The sequence below is a fragment of the Lontra canadensis genome, unplaced genomic scaffold (assembly GCF_010015895.1).
Source record: "Lontra canadensis isolate GAN:19392208 unplaced genomic scaffold, GSC_riverotter_1.0 scaffold125, whole genome shotgun sequence".
NCBI lineage: Eukaryota > Metazoa > Chordata > Mammalia > Carnivora > Mustelidae > Lontra > Lontra canadensis.
Window position 1 is genome coordinate 387,334 of NW_022631119.1, and position 10,854 is coordinate 398,187.

Consider the following 10,854-nt stretch of genomic DNA (forward strand, 5'->3'; position numbering starts at 1 on the left):
CCCCGCCAGCCGGACCCGGAGGCGCGAGCGATGCCCCACCCTGGGCCGAGCTGTCGCCCCCGCACACACGTGGTCGGTGACTGGGCCCCCTCCTCTAGCTTCCCCGAGGCACCCACTTCCAGCCAACGGTCGGGGAGTCCGGGAGCACCCAGACGCTTCGCGGGGCGTGGCGGGGCTGGGGGGGGCGTGGCGGGGGGGGGGTAGGTGGAGGGCCAGTCTTGGTCTCTGAGCTACGGAGGCTCTAGAACTAGTTCGGTTCGGAACCTGCGTCTCTGCTAGGCGGCGGCGTGGAGAAGGGGCCGGAGCCGGGGGTGGGAGGTAGGGAACAGTTTGGGACGCGGCACAGGGAGGCCGAGGGAAGCGTCCCGGAGCGCGGGTGATTTTGCTTCTTTATCTCTGATCTGCAGGGGACCCCACAGATTCCTCGAAGAAGTATATCTCTCCCGCTCCGCCTCTCCCAGCCCTCTGGGGTCCCACGGGCTCTGCACTGCCGGGCGCTAGGACCCCGCGGGGAGCGGAGGGAATTGGGAGGCGGCTGCGGCCGGGGATCCAGGAGGACCCGGCCGGTTCCTCCGCTTGGGCTGGAAAACTTTTTCTTTTTAATTACTTCTCCTAGCCGGGGCGCTAGGGTTGCTAGGCGCGCGGGGCTGGCGCTGCCACCCGCCCCTGGGCCGCCAGTTTCTTCCTGGCGGGACGGGCCGAGCTGGATTCCAGGGCTAGAGTACCGGGGTGAGATGGGGCTCATAGAGGGAGAGGGCGAAATTGACTCGGGACAGCGATCCCAAAGCGGGGGTTGGCGGTCAACGGGATCGGGATCCACTGTCCACCCCCCTTCTGGTGGGAGAGGGGTGCGGAGGGAACCGGGGCCTCGGGAATCTCGGCCTCCCAGAATCCGAGCACCTACTGGGAGACCCTGCCGTTGCTTCGCGGGGTGCTTGGTTCCCGCGATCTTGATGAGCAAGGTGGCCAGGCCCGGGTGCCCCTTGGCCGCCGCCTCCGCATTCACTGCTGCTGGGGGAATGGGTTTAAGGCAGAGCGTCTCCCCAGCCACGTGGCGCCTCGCGGTTCTATCCCGGGATCGCGGGCGGGGGCGGGGGGCGCCGCCCGGCTCCCGTGGGGCCTCCGGGGTCGGCAGGTCGCCCCGCCTCTACCCCTCCCACCACCCCTTACGACTTTGTGAGCTGGAGCCGGACACCGCCTCGGTGCGGGTTGGAGGTGTGCCTGTTTGAGAAAAGCCGGGCTGCGCAGGTCAAGACCCCCTCCCTGCCGACGGCCTTCCTAAGCCTGGCAAGACGCCAGAGCCCGCCCAGGAGCCCTCGAGGAGGGGCCCCGCAAAAGCGCAGCAGGCCCCGGGAGGCCAGGCTTCCACTGTGGTCACTGTAAAGAAGTAGCTTCGTCTGGCGAACACATACTGTGCTTTAATCAAGTTCCTATTCAACATATTCCCAATGATTAATGGCCCAACTGCTTCATTTTTTTATTTTTTATTTTTTTGGTCCAGAGCTCATACGCAGTGTATTTTAAGCTTTTGGCCTGGGAGTAAAAGTAAATATATTAAATAAATAACCTTTGTGCTCCCGGATCCGCTCTCTGGGCCAGAGGCAGGACCCACTTCTACACCATGCCCCTGTGGGGGGACCTGGAGAGAAACCCAAAAACGCTCAGCGTAATTTTCTTTTCTCCTCCTCCTTCTTCTTCTTCTTCTTCTTCTTCTTCTTCTTCTTCTTCTTCTTCTTCTTCTCCTTCTCCTTCTCCTTCTCCTTCTCCTTCTCCTTCTCCTTCTCCTTCTCCTTCTCCTTCTTCTTTTTTTTTTTTTTCTGCGATCAGAAACATGGCCCGTCACAGGGTAGTAGGAAAGCACAGGCTCTGGAAGGTGTCCTGTGCCTCAGATGCACACCTGGTCTGCCTCCTAGGGCTGCTGTCGCCAGGATAGGCAGCAGGAATGTCCCCTTTTAGGACAGGAGGACACCGCAGATGCTCTCTGCACTGGGGAGGAATAAGGGCTCTATAATAAGGGAGTGTGGTTGGGGGGGGCAGAGGTACCAAGTGGGGCCCACTCCCAGTACCCCCGGTCCACCCACAGTGGAACCAGAATTCTCCCCCTGCCAGCTCAGTGCCCAGAGAAGACAGAGGCGGCCCTGCCCTCTCAGAGTTCTAGGTGCAGCTGGGGAGACAGGTCAGCACACAAAGTGCTATGAGACAGTGGCCTTCCCACAGAGTAGGCGACCCCAAAAGAACAGGGGATGGGACGGGGCAGGAGCACTTGGTCCTTCGGTTTGGGAGACACAAATGGGGATGAGGGCTCGGGTGCTCTAAGAAAGGGACACCCTCCCCTGGTGAATATGGGTCTCTGCGGGGAGGCAGCAACTACTTTTGTCTGGGGAGTTACCCTGGGCTAAACTGTCCCCCCCCACACAAATTCGTAGGATAAAACCCTAACCCCCAATATGACTGTATTCTGTGATGCGGTTTTTAGGATATCATAAGGTTGGGGTCCTAATCTGATAGGAGTCATGGCCCTATAAGAAGAGGAAAAGAAGGAGCTATTTCTCTCTCTCTTTGCACCCCCCCCCCCCGCCTCCCTTCCTCCCTCTGCCATGTGAGCGCAGAGAGAAGGCAGAATGTACAAGCCAGGAACAGAGCTCCCACCAGAACCTGACCATGCCAGCACCCCGATCTCAGACTTCCAGCTTCCAGAACTGTGAGAAAAATCAATGTCTGTTGTTAAAACCCCCCCTGTCTGTGGTATTTGGGGATGGCAGCCCGAGCTAAGACAGGTGGTTATAGAGGGCTTTATGCAGAAGTAGACCTTTGAGCTGCACCTTGAAGGATGAGCAGGGATTTGCTGGAAGGATGGGCAGACAGGATGGCAGGTGCAAAGGTGGAGAGGCTGCGAGTGCATGGCATGCTCTGGTGACAAAGGACAAGATGTGTGGCGGGCCGGAGTGCAGGGATTGTTAGGGAGGGGCCTAGATAAGGCTGGATCCACAGACAGGGCTGGGTTCACGGCCAAGGCCGCTTCTGGTAAGGACAGAGCCTATCTCAAAAGCTTTTGCTGTTCAGCTCTTAGCAGGTGAGCACTGTGATCCACTTTGGACTCCTGAAAGGAGACTGTGGTAGGAGCTAGAGACCGGAGGGTGGACCACAGGAAAAACAATGGAGATCTGAGGCCGGAGGCCCTGGGAGGAGGGTGGAGGAAATGATGGATTTGAATGTCAGGACTTCGAGTCTGGGTAGGAGCTGAAAGCCTGGCTTCTGGCTGGGGCTACCATTTGCCAACATATGCAATGCGGGGAAAATAGAGTGGCTGCTCCAAAAACCCCTCAGGGATACCTACCTGTCTGCTTTGTGGCTCTGGAGAAGAGGACAGTCGCCCAGGAATGGCTTTCAGGATCTACCGGGCCGTATTCTAGTTTTCCCTGTTGCAAGAGAACACGTGGGGACAGGAGAAAGCCAGTCGTGGTCTCTGGGTGGGTCTGTGGGGCTGAGCTGTGGGAGCGTCCAGGAGCCTGGAGCAGGAGTCTTGGAGCTCTCCGAGCCCTGACAAGACCTGGCTACAGCTCCTGGGTGAGACCCCGGGGTGGGTGGAGTCGCTTTCCATGGGAGGTGCCCATGGGGGGCAGGGGTTTGTGGCCTGATAGGACGTGTGTGCAGTCAGAGCTTGGCTGGAATCACTCGGGCGGGAGATGGCTGCATGGCTCGTGTGGAATCGAGACAGAACCAGTAATAAGAGCTGCATGGAAATCTCCGACCACCTTTACTATTCTTTTTTGTCGTAATCGATGACACTGGGCAGTTCCTAAGGAGAAACCCGAAGGAGAACTCTCCAGTGTGCTTTGGCATGGATGCCCTCAGCAGGGAGGCCGAGGGGACAGGGACCCAGCCCCAATCAGACATGCCACAGGCTCACCCCGCCTGACTTCCGCCCTCACAGGGGCCAGAGGAGAGAAGAGGCTCTGTCCCTGGCTGTCCTTTGTACAAGGGAGAAAATCAGCAACAGAGGTGAAACTGCATTTCATAGGTGTGAACTGTGCTCCAGTGAGCGCAGAAGAGGAGGGAGGCTCTTTGGAGCTGGGGGACAGAAGGTTGGGTGGGGTGAGGACAGCCCTCCCCTCCACATATTGTGGTGCTGAGTGATGGGTGCTCTGGGATGGAGCCCGAGTCCAGGGTCATTCACAATGCTGACCATTCTGAGAAGACAAACAGAGCCCTGGGAAGTTTTGGGTTGACTGAGTCAAGCTTCCTAATGTAACACACACAAAAGAATTCATATGTAAGTGTGAAACTTAATCACATTCTGAAGAGCGAGACTGGAACCCAACCCTTCTGATTCTTTTATCAACAGCTTAATGGATGTAAGATCGGTCACTGGAAGCAGGACTAATTAAGATAATTATGAGGCCTAATGAAGATAAGACAAAAGACAAGAACTACACTTTCCAGGACAATTTGTGCTCTGACTAGGGGCCATGAGTATCTCATACAATATGTCTAACACAGAGATTCAGTAAAATACCCCCAAAGATCCTCCTAAAATGTAGACACGCGGGCGCCTGGGTGGCTCAGTGGGTTAAGCCGCTGCCTTCAGCTCAGGTCATGATCTCAGGGTCCTGGGATCAAGTCCCGCATGGGGCTCGATCTCAGGGTCCTGGGATCGAGTCCCGCATGGGGCTCTCTGCTCAGCAGGGAGCCTGCTTCCCTCTCTCTCTCTCTCTCTGCCTGCCTCTCCATCCACTTGTGATCTCTCTCTGTCAAATAAATAAATAAAATAAAATAAAAAAAGAATAAAATGTAGACATGCAAAACACAGCGCAATTTACTCTATGGATACTTTATGGACAAATGCACTGGTGAATGAGTTTTACACTTATTCGTTTTATGTTTTAGATATTGGCAGATACAGTGTATGAACTCAAGGGACAGTCAAGCAAGAGTCTAGTGTTCTTACCAACAGTCTCTGGGCACTTGGAGAAACCATTTTTATCCCTTATTAGATTATATACACCCCGTCCCAGCAGGAGGCCTGGTGATATGCGGGATCCTTCAGACCTGTTACAATCCCTCCCTCCCCACTTCCTAGCTGGAAGACCTTGGGCAAGTTGAATATCTCTGAGCCTCTGTCTTACTTCTGTGCACGCATGCATTTCTCAGCTTGTTCTAGGGCAAAGCACACAGAAGTCACACGAGGCATAACTGACTGCATCAGCAGGAGCTAGAAATTATGGAGCTGTTAGGAATTGTAACTAGATTATACGTATACCAGGTGAAATCGTAACCGGGAGGATTCTGATCTGTAGAAGACCTATGCTGTCAGGTTCATGAGAATCAGCTGGTTTCCAGTTTTCTCTTAATTTTCTTTGACTGTGATGTGTGTATGTTTTTTCCCCTCCTTGTTTGTTTATCTCATCTGCTTGCAACTGCTAGCAGATAACAGTAGCAGGCACCATAAATTTTAGAAAGAGAAAACTGAGCTGAAATTTAAAATTCAGGGATGCCTGGGTGGCTCAGTCGATTAAGTGGCCGCCTTCGGCTCAGGTCATGATCCCAGGGTCCTGGGATCGAGTCCCACATCAGGTTCCCTGCTCAGCTGGGAGCCTGCTTCTCCCTCTGCCTGCAGTTTGCTTGTGCCCTCCCTCTGCTTGTGCCCTCTCTCTCTCTCTCTGACAAATAATAAATAAAATCTTTAAAAAAATTTAAAATTCAGAGAATTCTATCCATTGCCTTAATGTTTATTTAGCAAATTAGGGGGAAAGTCTCGTATTCTATTTTGTTAGAAAACGCCCTTGGTAGATGATGGACCCCAGAACTCCCCACCCACATTCAGAGAACACTCCAGAAAGCAAACAGTGGGTGAGGTGGGCAGGCCCACTCCACATTTTTGTGGGATCCGGGACAAGAAATCGAATGGTAGCCCACATACCATCTGTTTAAACACTAAAACTTATCAGTCAGATGAACAAATTCTTAGATCCAATATGTTCTACCTTTCTGCCTTGACAAATACATCTCTGTCATGTCCTAGAAGGCCAGGTTTACATTTAGAATTTGAATCTCTCGGGGGGCGCCTGGGTGGTTCAGTGGGTTAAAGCCTCTGCCTTCGGCTCGGGTCATGATCCCAGGGTCCTGGGTTCAAGCCCCGAGTCAGGCTCTCTGCTCCGTGGGGAGCCTGCTTCCTCCTCTCTCTCTGCCTGCCTCTCTGCCTACTTGTGATCTCTGTCTGTCAAATAAATAAAAAAAAAAAAAGTATATTAGAATTTGAATCTCCGGGACATGGTGGTGCTGGGAGAGCCAACAATCCCCTTCTCTGCCCACCCCTTGTGCCATCGCCCACTGGAAAGGTCCTTTGTTGAGTGGGAGTAGATTCCCAGCACAAGGCTTCAACCCGCATCCCCAGTTTGCCCCTTGTCTCTGCCTCCCTCCGATTATCCTGGCTCCCACCTCCACACTGGTCCCACAGTGGTAGCCCGTAACTGGTCTCTCTGCTGCCCTCCCTGCCTCCTTGACCTCCAGCTCTCCCACCTCTCCCAAAGCAGCCCAAGTGCCCCATTAGACAGGCACTTGGTTTGTGTCACTCACCTCATCCAACCCCTGTGCCCTCCCACCGAATGTGGGACAAGACAGCAATGAATGTCTCAACCTAGCCCCGAGCTCCTGCAGAAATTGGCTCTCTCCTCCTCTCCTTATGCTCCATACTCCTCCTGGCTCCCCACTACCCTGTTTGCCAAGTTGAGCATCTCCCAGCCTCTGGGCATTGCACTTTGCTCCCTGATGTTGGAGCCACTCCTCTCCTGTCATCCGTGTCTCACCTTCTCCAAGAGATTCCTCTGAGGTACAAGTGGCACACGAGCCAACCCTCCCCCGTCCCTCCCGTCCCTCCTGAGGCCACTGTGTGTTCTTGTTTCCTCTGCTGACTCTCTGGAAAATGGTCTTGTTTACTTATTTTACTTGTGCCCCGTCTGGCTCCCCTCCCCCCTCACTAGAATGCCTGCTCCACAAAGACAGGACCTTGTCTGTCCTGTTCTGCCTATTTCCAGAGCTAGAACAGGTCTTGGCATATGGGAGAGCCTCAAATATTTGTCCAATGAACACAGAATGGATTCTATTCAAGAAAACTGCTACCCGGCCACCCCTCCCAGAACTCGGTTCCTTACCAAGAGTAGGAGGGCAGCAGGGGTCCCCAAAGATGCTTGGGAAGACCTAAGTGAGGGCTCCCCTCAGGGCAGACCCATATAGAGCTTCTTGAAGGCTTGCCAGGCAAGACTGTCAAGGCCTGGAGAGTCTGCACAGGGCCAGAAGCCCCTCAGGCAGATGTGGCCCCCCAGGGGCTTGGCCAAGCAGAAAGTACCTTTGCCAGGAGGGAAAAGGGCCCCTTTCTCTGGAGAGATGCAGCTCAGCCAGGACACAAGGCTCGGTGCATGGGGGCCTCCTGGACTGGGCTCCTTTGTGTAGTACAAATGCTCAGCCCTCCATCACCCCTGCACCTTGGCTCCTGAGCACCCTCTGTCTGCACGTCACTGTGGGGAGGGCGCCCCAGGAGGGCAAGGCATCATCCTTGGGGCATGAGCAGACATCAGATCCACCTGGGAGATCGGACCTTCGTCCCTGTGGGCTCACATGGAAGGCAGCAGCGACTTCAGCATGTAGATCCGACAACCCCACAGCCCAGGAGATGGGGTACCCTTCCCCCCACTCTCCCACGCACCTACATCTTTGACCCCATTTCTTCTGCCTGGTGATTCCAAGAATCAGCCTCAAGGTGCATCTTTTTTTTTTTTTTTTTAAGATTTTATTTATTTATTTGACAGAGAGAGATCACAAGTAGGCAGAGAGGCAGGCAGAGAGAGAGGAGGAAGCAGGCTCCCCGCTGAGCAGAGAGCCCCACGTGGGGCTCAATCCCATGGGACCATGACCTGAGCAGAAGGCAGAGGCTCTAACCCACTGAGCCACCCAGGCGCCCCTAGGCGCATCTTTAAGCACAAACAAACAGGCAAACCCTTAAACGAGGAGAGAAATGAAATCTTTTGAAAATCAAAGAAAGAGATTTTAGGGACCGGCTCATGAAGGCTTCAACTTTAGTCCTCTTTCTTTGTGGTTATTACTCCATTTCCCCCCAAGTCTGAGCCTCTCTGCACTGTGGGTAAAACAGACACTGAATTAACAGGAGAAGCGAGCTGCACACAGTGGGGCTACCCAGGCTCTCCAAAGACCCCCTCCGGTGTAGCCCACTAGATGATTCCCCAAAAAAGCCGAGATCAGCTCCGGGTTGCGGTAAGGTACTGTCAGCTTCTGGAGTTAAAAAAAGGAGTTGCAGAGGTTACCCTTCTTGGCACCCAGGATTAATCCTTACCTGGAAAAAAAAAAAAAAGCAAGGTTGGGAATAGTATGCTGCCTCTACTTCTCTGGGGAAAAATTATTTAAATATCTATGTATAGTCCGTGTACAGAAAGAAGTCAGGAGAGATACACACGGAGCTGTTAAAAGTGGTTCCTCCTTTGTAAGACAGGAGAGAACTTGTTCTTTTTGTTTATACACTTGTGTATATGGGACTTTTTAAACAGAGGAGTATGTATTTATTACTTTTATAGTTTTATAAACTATAAAAATATTTTAAGTCGCCCTAATTTTACAGTTTTATAATTTTTATAGTTTTATAAACTATAAAAGGTTTTAAAGTCACCTTAATTTACTCTACAAATATATAATGCCATAATGGATTGCAGAGTTTTGTAAATAACTTCAAAATGCTTTTTAATGGCCCTATTTTCCAAATTGAGAAATCCAGACATGTGCTCTAAGCATAAATTATGGTGTGATCTGTGAATTTGCTCATACAGAGAACCATACCTAGTTGCAGACCCTGAATCACGTTATTTCTGTGTTTCACAAGTCAGCCTTATCTTAAATGAGAAAAGTGCATGTATTTGTATATAAACTTCTATAAATCCATGTGACAGAGAATCCCAGTCCAAAAGAAAATGGGCATATACAGAGAGTTTATCAATTAAAAAAAACCAGTAAGTGCAAATGCATCTTAAAACGTGTTTAAAAATACAAATTCTCTGAATAAAAGATACACAAATTAAAGCTACACCAGTCAGTTGGGGAAAACATTGGATAATATGAAAAGAGAGAAAAACATTGGGTAGTATGTTGTTCAGCTACATGGAGCAAACAGGTAGCATTATATATTGATCCAAACTCTTTGGAGGACAACTTAAAAATGCCTGTCTAATTTGAAAGTGACATTTCCTTTCACTTAACAATTTCACTTATAGAAATTTAATCCCATAAACTCTCATATGTACATATATGTTACATACACGGATATTGACCAAAACACTTTATAATTGCAAAAGGCTGGAAACGATAGAATGTCTGTCCATTAGCAGGAGACTGGCTGGGGTGCCTGCGTGGCTCAGTTGATTAAGCGTCTGACTCTTGATTTCAGCCTAGGTCATGATCTCAGTGTCCTAGGATCCAACCCCACCACGGGCTCCGAGCTCAGTGGGTTGTCTGCTTGAGGATTTCTCTTTCTCCCCCCTTGCCCCTCCCCTGCTTGTGCTGCTCTCTCTCTCTCTCTCTCTAAAATAAATAAATAAATCTAAAAAAAAAATAATAGGAGACTGGTTAAGTGACGACAGATGGGTGGTTAATTAACCTCTATGTCTCAGGGGCGCCTGGGTGGCTCAGTGGGTTAAAGCCTCTGCCTTTGGCTCAGGTCATGATCCCGGGGTCCTGGGATTGAGCCTCGCATCGGGCTCTCTGCTCAGACGGGAGCCTGCTTCCCCCTCTCTCTCTGCCTACCTCTCTGCCTACTTGTGATCTCTGTCTGTCAAATAAATAAATAAAATCTTAAAAAAAAAAAGAAAAACCTTTATGTCTCAGTTGAAAAGGATGGAAATCTGTAGGAACACATATGGGAAAGTGCTGATACATTCATTTATCCATACATATAATACATATACACGTACACATAAAATACATACATGCATACACAATGATTCATATAAATTACGCATATAACATGGATATGAATATATACATTTACATATACAGCGCAGAGAATGTGTATAATATGTCCCCATTTGTGTAAAAAGAAGGGGGAAAGTCTCCATACAGGCTCATCTCGGCCTAGTACATCTCAGGAAGGACACATAAACAGGGAGACTAGAGAAGGACTTGCAAGTGGGTGAGAAATTTTTATTATACATTAAGATATATAAAAGAATTAAACAACAATTACATAATGAGGAATTGGGATTGCTCCAAAAATTGCAAAACATGATTGCTGAATATTCCCCCAAAACAGTAGTTTTGGGATAATAAGAAGGGAGTTTGATTTAGCTTTTACAAAATTGAAGAGAACTAAATGACCGCAACAGCTCAAACCATAGTTTATTTTCATTGCTGTCCCCCAGAAAATCTATAAACCAATCAGTTACAGTAAAATTCTTTCATGAAACATGAACTCATTTACCCCAAATATGGAGCTGCGCTTCCTGTCCATATTGATTTAAGCAGTTCAGGGCCTGTGGGCGGGGTAGGGTTATCCCTTCCCATCGCTCCAATTGGTTCCGTCTCTGCCATTTTCAGTCAAAATTCCAAAGGTCACTTGGAAAGCACATAAGCCACTAAGCTGTCCAGACACTCCCTTTTGGCTAGATAACCCCCCACGGCCCAGATCCCAGCACAGAATCTTGGGAACCAGGGGAATGCTGTTACAAAGCCTTGTCCACTTGGTCGATAATTGGAAGTGACCCTGAGCAAAAGGAGCCTTTCAACAAGTGTATCTTTAGAATCTGATTTTTATTATAATCGATTAGAAAATCCAGCTTACATTCCAAATGCAGGCAT

At 50.4% G+C, this 10,854-nt stretch overlaps 1 long non-coding RNA gene across 2 annotated transcripts; it reads left to right on the forward strand.

Moving 5' to 3' along the window:
* The first annotated feature begins 43 nt into the window (after positions 1–43).
* Positions 44–4,530, forward strand: LOC116857621. 2 transcript variants are annotated; one of them, XR_004380777.1, is made up of 4 exons: positions 44–72; positions 2,610–2,701; positions 3,935–4,002; positions 4,346–4,530. It is a non-coding gene; the product is annotated as an uncharacterized LOC116857621 (long non-coding RNA). The 2 variants fall into 2 exon arrangements; XR_004380776.1 differs by lacking the exon at positions 44–72 and adding an exon at positions 370–729.
* The last annotated feature ends 6,324 nt before the right edge of the window (positions 4,531–10,854 follow it).